General features: G+C 41.4%; 1 protein-coding gene across 13 annotated transcripts in view; it reads left to right on the forward strand.

The window, feature by feature from the left end:
* Window positions 1-13,905, forward strand: part of RBM47 (RNA binding motif protein 47) — a 175,437-nt gene that overhangs the window by 133,164 nt on the left and 28,368 nt on the right. For 11 of the 13 annotated variants that reach the window (XM_070451990.1, XM_020878959.2, XM_070451985.1 and 8 more), the window contains one exon: window positions 6,384-6,505. The exons of 1 other annotated variant lie outside the window; for it this stretch is intronic. The gene's annotated coding sequence lies outside the window, so the exon portion shown is untranslated. Of the gene's footprint in view, window positions 1-4,298; window positions 4,458-6,383; window positions 6,506-13,905 lie in introns of those variants that run through there. One more of the 13 variants, XM_070451988.1, reaches the window with a different exon arrangement.

Consider the following 13,905-nt stretch of genomic DNA (forward strand, 5'->3'; position numbering starts at 1 on the left):
TCCCTCCTGACTTTAAGGGCAGGTGGAGATAGATGGAGCACCAGGCACCGGGGTTAACTATTCACAGCAGCCATCTTCTTGGGCACAAGTAAATACTGTTTCTCAACTCCAAGCTGAGGTTCAAAGGTTTAGACTTAACTTCACAGATCAGAGGTCAGGCACGAATTGCTGCAATTTGTAGTTCAATTCTGCCGATATGACAGAATTTCACAGCTATGATGATTGCTTTTTCCACTTCTGCACACAGGCCAGGCCGGGCAGTTAACAGCGTAATTTGTACAAGTCAGCCCTTGGCACCCAAGTTTAATGAGTAACTAGCTGGTGCCTTAGGTTTCACTGGTACAAGGTGCACATTATAAAAAGGGTCAAATGTCACACACAAGAAGTGGAGGGAGTGGGTAGGGGAGACTGCAGTAACCACCATTTATGAATCATGCATAAAGAATTGGTAATTCGTGTTCATTTTAAAAATGATTTCTGTGATGTTAATGTTTCTGTGTTCATTTTCTTTGCTATGAAAAGACGAAAAGACATGGATAATTTTGTTAAATGTTAGCGAGAAAGAACAATCTGATTAGAGATTATTGACAGTCATAGGCAGTGAAATTGCAGGCTCTGATTATGCCTTTCATAGGGTTTCTCGAGAACTTCCCCAAGCATACCAGTTTTTCAAGAATCTAGGGAACAAGTTGGGTAACCAGGTATTTCTGAGCCCATAATATTTATGAGTATCCCATTTTCTACTCTTCATCTAAAAAGTTACACTCCTAGCTTTATTTCTAACCCAAGCCAAGCATATCTTTTACTGCTTGAAGGTGGATATTGAGATTCTTCAGAAAACCCTTAGCTGGTGGGCCTTGACAACCCATGGTTTGCTGTTCACACTTCTGACTTCTCATAACTGACTCTGAAACTGCCATATAAATACATACAGAGTGATTTGTCCTTTCTGTTGTAACACAAATTTGCATTTTCTACTCCCAAACTGGGGTATAGAAGCAATTGGACTCTTCCACAGAGCACAATAATTAAGAGCACAGACTCTGGTCTCAGATCTCTTGGGTTTCAATCCCAGCTTCATCACTTACAATTAAGCAACCTGAACAAATGAGCAGTCTCCCTCATGTTCAGGATGAGCATAAACATAGAATTGCTTCGTGGAGTTGTAGTAACAATTAAATAAGTATACATAAAACACTTAGCACAATGCCTGGCACCTAATAAGCACTCCGTGAATATTTGTTGTAATTAGTACTATTGGGACTAGCCTCCTCTACCCTGCAAATCATCCCAATTTGTTTATTATTTTTTCAATATTTATTTATTTGGCTGCATCAGGTCTTAGTTGCTGCATGTGGTACCTAGTTCCCAGATCAGGAATTGAACCCAGGCCCCCTACATTGGAAGCCCCGAGTCTTAACCACTGGACCACCAGGGAAGTCCATCCCAGCTTGTTTGGACTTGGTCTTTGCTGTGTTCATTTCAGGAGAGACATAAGATAAGGTATACTTGGCAAGGTGATCTGGGGATGTTTTAGGTGTATTCTTTTTTTAATATCATGAGGAAGTGTGTTTTTAAATTCCTCAATTTCAAGTCCAACATCCTTTTGTATGCTAGTTTCCCCCCAGCTGCTTTGCCGTCACATGGCAAAAGATATGTGTATATATATATATATATAAAAGATAAATCCAAATCATCTGGTTTCCTTTGAGAGTTTTCATTCTTCCCTTTGGTAAGAAACATTTGAGTTGAAAAAGAAAAAAATTCATAAATGATACCTTATCAGTGGGCTCAATTCTATTCCTGATGATATGTGTTATACTTACTAAAAGTCATGGTTTCCAGAAATGTCAGGAAAGTCTTAAAAGGTGATCTTTTTTTTTTTTTTTTTGGCTATATTTTATTACTATGGAACAGTAGCATTTGAACAAAAACATGATACTCCCAATGACAATGTATCAATTATGTGCTTAGTATTGAAAAGGTAGTAACAATCCCTCTCACTAATGAAACTGTGAAGCACCTACTGTGTGCTAGGATTGTGTGTGGGACACTGGGATTAAAGCTGTGATCAGATCTGGATCCTGCCCTGGTCAAGTCTATAATTGACTGGAGAAGACTGCCATTATACCAACTACTGTAAGATTAAACCAAGTAAAATGGCCAGTATTCTACTGTTTTTGTTCCCTCAAGGGGCAATTCCATTAGATTCAAGCCAGTGTTATGAGAGGGACTCCAGAGATGACCTCTGAGGAGTGAAGTGTAAGGATGAGAACAAGCTAGCTAGGCAGGGCGTTGGTGAAGATTTAAAGCTCTAGGAGTAGCAGGTGTTGGTGAAAAGCGACACAAGATGAGGCTGGGGAAGGAGCCAAAGTCTCCCTCACGTCCCTTACTGAGGACATCGACTTTATTCTAAGGGTAGTGGAAGAGAGGGTGGAGATTTGAGCAGGAGGGTGACATGATCAAACTGTGTGGGTTTTACTTAATTAATTATTTTGCTGCTCTGGGTCTGCGTTGCTGCGCCCGGGCCTTTTTCCTAGCTGCGGGGAGCAGGGGCTATTCTCTGCTTGCGGGGTGCGGGCTTCTCATTGCGGTGGCCTCTCTCGTAGAGCGCGGGCTCTCGGTGCAAGGGCTTCAGTTAGTTGCAGTGCTCGGCCTCAGTTGCCCCCAAGGCGTGCGGGGTCTTCCCAGACCGGGGATTGAACCCATGTCTCCAAAGTCCAAATTGTGTGTTTTTAAAAGGTCACTTTGCCTGCCTTGAGAGCCAGGTTGGTTGCAGCAGGCAAGGGTGGATGGGATGAAGTCGGCTGGGAGGCTGCGGCAGCTGTCCAGGCAGGAGCCGATGGCTGGCAGCTTACAAGATGCTGTCAAAATGCAGTGTCTCGTGTTATCTTTGTAACGACTGTCACCTGTGGCATTAATATCAGCTTCAGTTTGCTGGTAAGGAATGCTGAGGCCAGAAAGCTAAGTGGCGTGCCCATACAGGGCCTCAGACTGCTGCTGGCAAAGCCCGAACCAGATGCTCGCTCTGGTAGACTCCGGGTAGCTTTAGTGAAAAGTGAAAGTGAAAGTCGCTCAGTCATGTCTGACTCTTCGCGACCCCATGGACTATGCAATCCATGGAATTCTCTAGGCCAGAACACTGGAGTGGGTAAGCCCTTCCCTTCAGACTCTTGTTCTGTTGTCCTGGGGTGTGGACATTTGGTTTATGTTTAGACCCAGTGTGTTTTTTAAGAAACAGAATTCTCATTCCTTGGTGGAGGACTGTGGTTGAGAAAGTTATTTTTAGCCTCAGTTTATGCTTGAGAGTTGAAAGAAGCAGAATGTGACATGAAACTTGATACTAGACTGGAGCCTCCTTTTGGAAAAAAGACAGTTATTAATTTCACATTTTTATTTATACCTTGCACCTCATTCCAAAAATAGATTTGAACAGCTTTCAAAAATACATATGGTAGACAAAATAGAGAGGGCGGAAATCAGGGCAGGCAAATGAAGATGATGCCATAGGTGTCGTAAGCTCAACAGAAGATTGCCATCGGATCCTACCAACTCTTTGTGACCGTATGGACCGTAGCCCGCCAGACTCCTCTGTCCATGGGATTCTCCAGGCAAGAACACTGGAGTGGGTTGCAGTGCCCTCCTCCAGGGATCTCCCTGAACCAGGGAATGAACCCGTGTCTCTTATTCTCCCGCATCGGCAGGTGGGTAATTTACCACCAGTGCCACCCAGGAAGCCTATGATGGACACTATCTGTAGCTTTTTCACAGAACAAGGAGTGAGGGGTTGGAGTGAATGCATTAACCCAGTTTCTGTCTGTAAACTATTTTGTTTCTCTATGAACTTCCCCACAAATCTTACGTGACCTTCAGTAAGACAGTTTACTCCATAGTAAAATGGAGGACTTAAACTAGAGATGGACTTCTTAAATGGGGTGCCCCAGGACACCCAATATTGTGTCAGGATGAGTGTGGAGTGACAGGAAAAAAGTGGCATTTGGGTTTTGCTTGAAGATTTTCATGATAAAATAGTATTAAAATATTTATGAGATGACTTCTGTTTGGAGTCATTCTGGAAAATCAGGTTTTTCGGTAAATAAATAGTCCTAAGTATTTTTTCCCCCCCAGGAAATTTTGTGTTACTTGAATTGCCATGAGAGGCACTTCAGTAATCCTTTCCATCATTAAGATTTAGCATAAAACTATGTAAAATCTATAGTTTCATTTATATATTAATAATATGCTTCCACTTCATAGAGTTTACATCTCCATTACCATGATATTATTTTTCAAAGGGAAACATTTGCCATTATAGAGAGAAAGCTTACAATTTTGCACCAATATTATGTGCCAGGAATAGTGGGTTTTTTTATAAGTATTTTCTCTGTTCTCCATACAGTCCCACAAGGAATTCGCTCCACTTTATGGATATGGAGACTGAGGCCCAGAAAAGTTGAGTAAGTTTGTCAGGATTCACTTAAATAGTAAATGAATAGTGCAGGAGTTTACATTTTATTCTGTTGTCTTGATAGGGCAGAATTAATTTCAGGACACACCTTGTAATTTCCACATTTATTGTTCTTTATCAAACACTGTGACGATGATCATTAGGTATTATCTAGGATGCAACGTTTAAGAAAGATGAGGGTTATATGCTTTGAGATGTACAGAGTTTAACAGCAATTATTCTATGATTTATTTGAGGGTGTGGCTTTATTTTTAGTAGATCATTAATAATTAGGATTAAAGCCAGCTCATGGCTTAGTTTTATTGCTTGTGTTCCTATAATGTTATGGATCCCACTGAATGCCTTGCCAGTCACTGCAATGTAAAGATAGTTATGGTGGAATAATTTTGGAGCTGTAACTGACTGTGTTCATGCGTGTTAAGTCACTTCAGTCGTGTACAACTCTTTGTGACCCCATGGACTGCAGCACACCAGGCTCCCTCTATCCATGGATTCTCCAGGCAAGAATCCTGGAGTGGGTTGCCATGCCCTCCTCCAGGGGACCTTCCCAACCCAGGGATTGAACCCATGTGTCTTATGTCTCCTGCACTGGCAGGCGGGTTCTTCGCCACCTGGGAGGCCTGTGACTGACTTAAAAGGCTGTTTCATTGGCAGCTTCTAAATTGTGCTTTGTGGTTCTAAAGAACCTATGGTGTTCCCACACAGCCTGGATGGACGATGGAGCAGAATGGGTGGAGATGTTTCCCCATACCATCCCCCACTTCAGCTTAGCCAGCCCCTGTTTCATCAGTTTGTTTCTGTATCTAGGGAAAATTTTGGTGGAAGAAAGGACGCTACACCTTAAAAAAAAAAAAAAAAGCAAAGCAAAACAGCTATTAAAAAACCAGTTTGAAAACCACCGGTAATCCAACTCTTTTTATTTTTCTTCAGGGGAGCAAACTTTAGCTCAGCCAGGTAAAATGATTTGCCTAAGAACATAAAGCAAAGCCTGGCAGAGCTAGAATTAAATCCCAGCCTTCTCAGGTGCTCCAAGTGTGGCGTAGCAGCCGCTGCACCATAGTGGATTGTGGCAGTCATCCTGGTCTCCAGGTGGCTTCATGAGGGCCCTCCGTGGTTAGGTGAGAACACCCCGGAAGTTTGGCAGATTCTATTAATTTTTCCAGGTGTGAAATAAAGGTAAAAGTTTTGTGCTCAGGATACATATTTTTCACATACCCTTTTAAGATACCTTTCTCTTGAACTTAAGTTTCTTTTGAATGCTTTCTATATTATGACTTTCAAGATTATCCTAGGACTCTAAATCCTATTTTTTGTAGTACTCCATGCAAATAACATCCTCCAAAGAGTCTTACACATTTTGGGCAGAATAACAAGTTTCTTTTACACCAGCTCTGATCAGTTGCTGGTGGTGGGCCCAAGTGCTTGTTTCACTGGTTTTTGAGACCCTCTGGATCTCACAGGAAAGACTGTGATGATCCATAGTGATGTGTGACATAAGCCCCCAAATAGGTGTGGGGGAGTCCATGAGCTAGATAGTACCATCTCTTTAAAGGGGTACCACCTCTTCTTCTTGTGGGTTTATAAGCATAAAATATAAGCTACATCTGTATTCATTCCTAAACGCTGTGTTGTTCATCTTGGAGTCAGGGGTGGGGAGGCAGGGTTCTAAATCAGACAGAGGGGGAAATACCACAAATGGAAGAAATTGGTCATTTTCTTATGGCTGTTCCCTGTTTCTTCAAGGATAGGGGGAGGAATAAAAGGTTGCGTTTCTTGATCTGAAGAGAGTATGTTAATTAGAGTAATACTAGTTTAATTTTTTGAAGAAAATGGCCCCAAATTCATAATGCATGTATGAAAATTTTATTGAAATAGAAAACATTCCTAGCGATTTTTTTTTTTTTTAACTCCTTAGGATTTGTCTCAAGGGGCACTCCAAAAACTGAACTGAGAAATCCCAAGAAAGCTGCCTGAATCTTCCTGTGTATTCTTATTCTATATCGTGTAGAGGATCAGAAATCGAGTTGGTGGTTTTTGGTAAGTACACCTTACCAAAGTTTGATAAGTTTTCATTCTTATCAACCAGTACATCTGCTGTATAGAGAGTGTGTACCAGATTGACAACATTAGTACATACGACGTGATAAGTCATTTTGAACCAACAATATAAATCCTTATTTCTTTGCTCAGTTTACATCTTTGAGGACCAAGACGAGAAGCTACTGCTGCCGCTATGTGAGCATCTTAGAAATTAAGGGAAATTGTGTACTGCATCTATATCTGTCTCCCTCACCCTCCCCAACCTCCCCCAAATGAGTTCAAGCGATTTCACTCAGAGTGGTCTTTTGAAATTACTTTTGCAAGGAAGGTCCTTTGTAAAAGCTAGAGCTACTGGTATGTCCTTGAACAATCCGTATGCCTCCTCTAATTTCTGTTTCCTCACCTGTCATATAAGGTAAAAATAACTATGTTAGACTCTCCAAATCATGGTAATCCTGTGAACTACAATATATATAAATGCACTTTGACAACTCTATAATCCTCCACAGTCAGAAGGCATTATTCTGTGGGTGACAATCCCAGGTATGCTATGGTAGGGATAGGGGGCATAGAAGAAAAAGTTTACTTGTATCAGCTTCACCCCGAGTCTTGGACGGCCAGCCCTCCCAGCCGGAACCACAGCCCTCCTTTGGCTCTGAGAGGAGAGACAGCAGATCCCTGCATGTTAGGAGGAACTACTAGTGACACTGGCCGCCCGACTCTCTCCCTCCCCCTCCCACCCCCAGCCCCCTGCCTCACCACGTCTCTCTTCACATCCTCTAGGCTGGGTTCTGAACATAGCCCACTGACTTCAGGGACACAGAGAGCTAAAATTGTTTTTAATTAAATATTTTTTTTCTTTTTATCAGAGCATATTCATTAAAGGAAACTTGGAAGTTAAAGAATAATATAAAATTACTTGCCATCCGAAAATTCAAAGATAACCACAATTAACACTGTAGTATATTCCTTTTTTAAGTTTTTAAAAATTGTTGTTGCTTAGTCACTAAGTCATGTCTGAGTCTGTTGAGACCCCGTGGACTGTAGTCTGCTGGGCTCCTCTGTCCATGGGATTTACCAGGCAAGAATACTGGAATGGGTTGCCATTTCCTTCTCCAGGGGATCTTCCGACTCAGGGATGGAACCTGCATCTCCTGCGTTGGCAGGCAGATTCTTTACCACCTAGCTACTTGGGAAGCCCTTTTAAAAATTTTCATATATTCTAAAATATAATTTAACAAAATTAACATAGTTGAGAACATGAAATAAATATTCTAGCCTACAATTATGCTGTAATTGTTATAGCCATTTTCATATTTTTGAAGGTTTGTTACATCACATATAAATACATACTATGATGTTCATTACCTTGTGCTATGAATACCACAGTAGTGAACATACCTAACTATAAATTTTACCCATGTCTCTGATTATTTTCTTGGGTTAAATTTCTATAAATGGAATTAATGAGAATGAATTTTTTTGAGGATGAACTGTTAATTTAATGACTACTGTAATTGAGGTTGTCAAACTATCCTCCAGAAATGTACTAAAGGATACTTGCCATCCCCATCCCCAAACATGACATATGACAAGGTTCATACCACTGTACACGTGTACAGATTGCATTCTTTCACATTAAGATTTAAAATCATAAATAGATCTGAGAAGGTTAGGAAATATAAGCCTGTTCCCTCCCCTGACCCAGCCCAGCCCTAACTAATGCCAGGCCTCTGAAGTAGACAATATCATCCAGTTGATGCTGTGTCCACCTCAATGCCTCTGACCTGTTCACAGGGGAATGCACCCGTGAGGCTTGCAGTCACTCACTTGCCATTTATGCCACCACTTGTGTTCATATCTGTTCCACCTGCTTCCAGGGAACAAAAGGTCTTTTCATTGTCTACAAGAAGCTTAATTCAGTTGGTGAGTTCAGACAAACAACAAACAAAAATACTTAAACTTGGATGGGTCACAACTTATCAAGACCTGTTTCTTCTTTTTTAAAGAGGTTCAATTTGTCTGTATCTAAGGAGTGTCTGCTTGGATTTGATCCCTGTGTGGGGAAGATCCCCTGGAGAAGAAAATGGCAACCCACTCCAGTATTCTTGCCTGGAGAATCCCACGGACAGAGGAACCTGGCAGGCTACAGTCCATAGGGTCACAAAGAGTTGGGCGTGGCTGAAGCAACTTAGCATGCATTCACACGACTAGAATTTTAAGGTGATAGTTTCTACAGACTAGTTCTGTCTAATTGGCATCCTCACCAATTGCCACCCCCCTCAACACAAACACACTGAAAGTCTACTAATACTGATCATAAATATAATCAGATTCTCAAACACTGGAAGACATCGAACAGGTTTAAGGAGTAACAGGTTTAAGCTCATGCATATTTAGTTATGCTTCACCATTACCACTTATACCTACCAGAAATGTTAAGATGGTTTGACTCAACTACTGAGCAATGCCAGGAAGACTGGACCAAACTTTGGAAGAAAGCATGTCACTGGCCATTGAGCCCTCTCTTTGGAGCAGACTGTCCCTTCCATTTTAACACATCATAGATAGAAATATTTGCTGGCTTCCTTTCTACTAGGATTTTGTGTCACCTTGTAGTATCGGTTTGTCCTGTACTTAGAAAAAAAATTACACATATGTTGGAACAGATTCCAATATCTAAAAGCATGAAGGAATTGTAGTAGTACCTCAAGCTAACTTTACTCTTAATCTTAGAACAAGGACACTTTCAGACTAGATTTCACACACTTGAAAAGTCTCATTTGATAAGCCAATACATTGATCAGTTTTCTCTCTTTGCCATTTGAATCATAAACATGAAGAAAACGCTGCATAATCTAGAACATCATTTTTTCTAATAATTTTCCCATCTTCTCTTAAAAACCTGCATTCCTTTCTCCTTTTTATTCCACGTACTAACTCTGCCGGTTTTCCACGACTCTCTTTTTTTTTTTCTTTTTACTGTGGTCAAATATCCATAACATAAAATTTACCACTGTAATCATTTTTAGGTGTACAGTTCAGGGACATTAAATGCATTTCCGTTGTTGTACAAATATCACAACATCATCTATCTCCAGAGCTATCTCATTTTCCTGTCCTAAAACTTTGTACCTATTGAACAATAACACCCCATTTCTCCCTCTCCCCAGCTCCTGTCAACCACCATTCTATTTTCTGTCTCCATAAATTTGGGTATTCCAGGTAGTCTCATATAAGAGGAATTATACAACATTTATTCTTTGGGCCTAGTATGTTTCACTTAGTGTTAACTTTTTATGGTTCATCCACATTGTAGTATGTTTCAGAATTTCCTTCCCTTTTAAGGCTGAATAATACTCTATTTTGTATATGTGCCACATTTTATCCATTCATGCACTGATGAACATATGAGATAATTCTGCCTTTGGGCTATGTGAATAAAACTTCTATAATCACGGGTGTACTACTATCTGTTTGAATCTCTATTTTCAATTCTTTTGGAACTAGTTCCACCAGCTCAGTGGTGGAACTAGTAGATCATGTGATAAAGTTTTTGAGGAATTTTTCCATAGCAGCTGCACCATTTTGTATTCTTACCAGCAATGCACGAGAGTTCTAACTTCTCCACATTCCTGTCAGCTCCTATTTCTGTTTTGTCTTAAATAATAGACATCTTTATGGGCATGAAGTGGTATGTTATTGTGGCTATATGTTACTGTGGTTTTGATCTGCACGCTCCTAATGGTTAGTGAAGTTGAGCATCTTATGCTTGTTAGCTATTTGTGTATCATCTTTGGTGAATCTCCTGTTTATTCCTTTGCCTATTTTTAAGTTGGTTGGTTTGCTTTGTTATTGTTGCATTTTAGGAGTTCTTTATATACACTGGCTATTAATTCCTTAATAGTTTCAGAAATTATTTTCTCCTATTCCATGGGTTGCCTTTTCACTCTGCTGATAGTATCCTTTTGTTCACAAAAGTTTTCATTTTGCTGTAGCCCAGTCTACCCATTTTTTTCTTCTTTTGCCTGTGCTTTTAGTGTCATGTCTGAGAAATCAATGCCAAATCCAGTATCATAAAGTTTTTCCTCCATATTTTCTTCTAAGAGTTTTATCATTTTAGCTTTTTACATTTAGATCTCTGATCCATTATGAGTCAGTTTTTGTATATGGTGTATGGTAAGAGTTAGGGTTCGTCAGGGGTCTTCCTGTAAACGGGCACTTTTCAATCCCACCACGCCTCACTGATGACATGTGTCATTTAAGCGACTGACACACACATTCCCGCACATGCTCATCCTCACTCACGTTGCCTTCCAGTCTAGGCTTCGGTGGTTTCCCAATAGACAAGTGAGAGAAAGCTGAAGTGGTTGGAAAACTAACAGCTCAGCTGGCTTACCTCCCGTAGCTAGGATACAGTGGTGAGAGCAGTGAGGCAGGGGCCGGGATCAGCAAGCATTTTGATGTCAAGACTCTGGGTGAAATCCCCAGCAAGGGACCAGCAGAAGCAGGTAGCGTTTCAGGGTAGGAAGGAAAAAGGGAGCGTGTGTCCTGTGTGTGTTATGTATGTGCACATGTAAGGCAGCAAAGGGAAAGAGTGAGGTCACCCCACACTAGATACTGGATGTGGCTGGGAACTGCAGGCTACAGCACATGTTTATTTATGTTCGTGCAAAAATAAGTTTCTCTCTGTGCCGCTTTAGAAAAATCAAACTAGATTAACCACTGTTATGTGGGCAACTTGTGTTTTCCAAACAGTCATCCTAGTTCTGTTTTACAGTGGACAGAACCTAAAAGTGCTTACAGTGTAAAATGTGAAGGTCTGCTTAACCCTTCACTTGCAGAATCTTGAGAAGTAAGAAGAAACTACCAGGCCATGTAAGCTGCCTCACCCAGTATCACCAGGACCAAAGGTCTTCCCTGGGCGGGCTGCTCTGATGGGCTTGGAGATAACAGCACCCCACTCATGTAACTCACAGTTGCAGGTTTCTACAGGTGAACTGGGCTTCCCAGGTGGCTCAGGGAGTAAAGAATCCGCCTGCAACGCAGGAGATGAGGGTTCAGTTCCCGGGTCAGGAAGATTCCCTGGAGGAGGGCGTGGAAACCCACTCCAGTATTCTTGCTGGGAGAACCCCATGGACAGGGAAACCTGGTGGACTACAGTCCCTGGGGTTGCAAGGAGTCAGGCACGACTGAGCACACACACTACACACATGAATTAGAAACTCTACATCAGAACCCAGGATTGGCGACGGGGCATCCAAATCTCAAATAAATTAGCATTAAATCTGCTAAGACTGACTTTTCAAGACCTATGAGAAACACGCTGACTCAGTCTGTCCCCTCTTGTCTTTCATGGCGACTGGTCTACAGAGATAAACTGTTGGTTGCTGTAGGTCCTTATCTCCTCTATGCCATAAAAGGCAATTTGGAGAAAAAAGAAATAACTAAGCCTGTTAAATCTTCTGGTTTGACTAAGCCACGCTTTCTAAAAACAGTTTGCAAGACTGATAAAGTGTATTTTCCCTGAAGCATTAAAGTCATTTCACACTTTATCAACTCAGAGAATATCCAGTCTTCTCCTGTGAGACTGGGGATAAATGACTAGCTTAAATCAGAGACGTTTTTGCTGGTATGCTAGTTTTTCAACTGAAATATTAACTCCGAGTACACACAAGGAAAGCACAGACTGAGGCGTGAACAGCAATTATGTCTCAAAACAACAGTCCCAGAAGTTTATTATACCTGAAAAATCATAAACTTCCTGACACTTGACCCTTTCATTCTAAACACCCTAAGTTCAGGAAAACTCTGGATGTAAGTTTCTGCACATTTCCTTTCTTAAATTTCAGTCTGTATTTCATGGGCTTAACTGATATAGTTTTGATTTCTGTGTAGCATATTTATAGTCTTTGTAACTTTTACGTACACTTCCAACTAACTTTAACTGCCTAGTTAAATTATAGACACTGGGAAAACTGGTTCTCCTCCATCCGTCCCCCACTTTCCCTTCTAAAATATATCTCTCCTCAGAATAGAACAACTTCCCTCTCCTCCCCCAAACCTGCAAATTCTACCTTGAGAAAAGATTAGACGTTTAGCATTTAAATAATTCATAAATGACAAACTCTTCTCCTTTCCCTAGCTTAAAACCATGTTACCACATTTTGTTCAAGTGGTGAATTCTTGGTTAAAAGGTGTGTGTGTGTGTTATTTAAACAAGAATTAAAGCAAACAGCTACTAATCAGACAGTAGCATCACTCTATTCCTATATGATCATCTGGAGTACTTATTAACCGTGTATTTACATTTGAAAGCCAGGAATATAAAGTGACTGTTTAAGATGAGAAAGAGAAAAAAATAATTAAGAAAAAGAAAAGATGAAAGAAATATGAATAAACAGGAAAAATGGCAGTAGTGCTTTTTTTTTCCCCTCCCCAAAGACCAGAGACCCACTGCTGCTTCCCCATTTCTTGCCCCCTGAACAAGAGGCTGTGGGTGCCTGTGTGGCAACATAAGTGACATACTGGATCGTGGAGATTTCCCGTGTGGACGTTTATGAACTTCTGTATTATATCCAGCATCAGATTAGTTTGTGATTTCTCTTCCAAGTCATCAGGACTCACTACTGCATGGGTGAGAAATCCCAGGGGGAGAAGGACCCTCCAACACTGTGAGCTCAAGCACTGAACACCCAGCCTTTTAGGATGCCCGCACATGAAAGGGCGTTTGGAAGCTGCCCTCATGGTCATGCCCTGTCTTCGTATCTCCTTCCTTGTGGCAGCATAAAATCTCTACCGAATCTCTGAGACCATACAGTAGAAGCGAAGCATATCAGCTCAGGCAAAAAAAAAAGTCACGGAAGTTCTCCAGCTGCCTGACCGACCAGTGCCTGCTTTCCCAGCAGGCTCTTGGGAGCCTTGGCTATAGTCCACCAGTCAATGATCGGTGGGGCTTCTCCCCTTGACCCTGCTGATGCCTGAGCTGTGTCTCAGAAATGCCAGCTCCTGTGCCAAAGCTGGGGTTTCCCTACTGGCTCAGTGTTAGAGAATCCAGCCGCCAGTGCAGGAGATGTTGGTTCAATCCCTGGGTTGGAAAGATCCCTTGGAGAAGGAAATGGCGACCCAATCTAATATTCTTGCCTGGGAAACCCCATGGACAGAGGAGCCTGGCAGGCCTCAAAAGAGTTGGACACGACTTAGCAACTCGATAACAGAAACAACAATGCCAAAACGGACCTATCCATTCTTTTTTCTTTCTTTTTTTTTTTTTTTTTTGTGGCTCATGGGATGTGGGATCTTAATTCCTCAGCCAGAAATTGATCCCAGACCCTCAATAGTGAGAATGTGGGGTCCTAGCCGTTGGACTGCCAGGGAATTTCCCCTATCTATTCCCT

Source organism: Odocoileus virginianus, chromosome 21 (assembly GCF_023699985.2).
Source record: "Odocoileus virginianus isolate 20LAN1187 ecotype Illinois chromosome 21, Ovbor_1.2, whole genome shotgun sequence".
In the NCBI taxonomy this organism is placed as follows: Eukaryota; Metazoa; Chordata; class Mammalia; order Artiodactyla; family Cervidae; genus Odocoileus; species Odocoileus virginianus.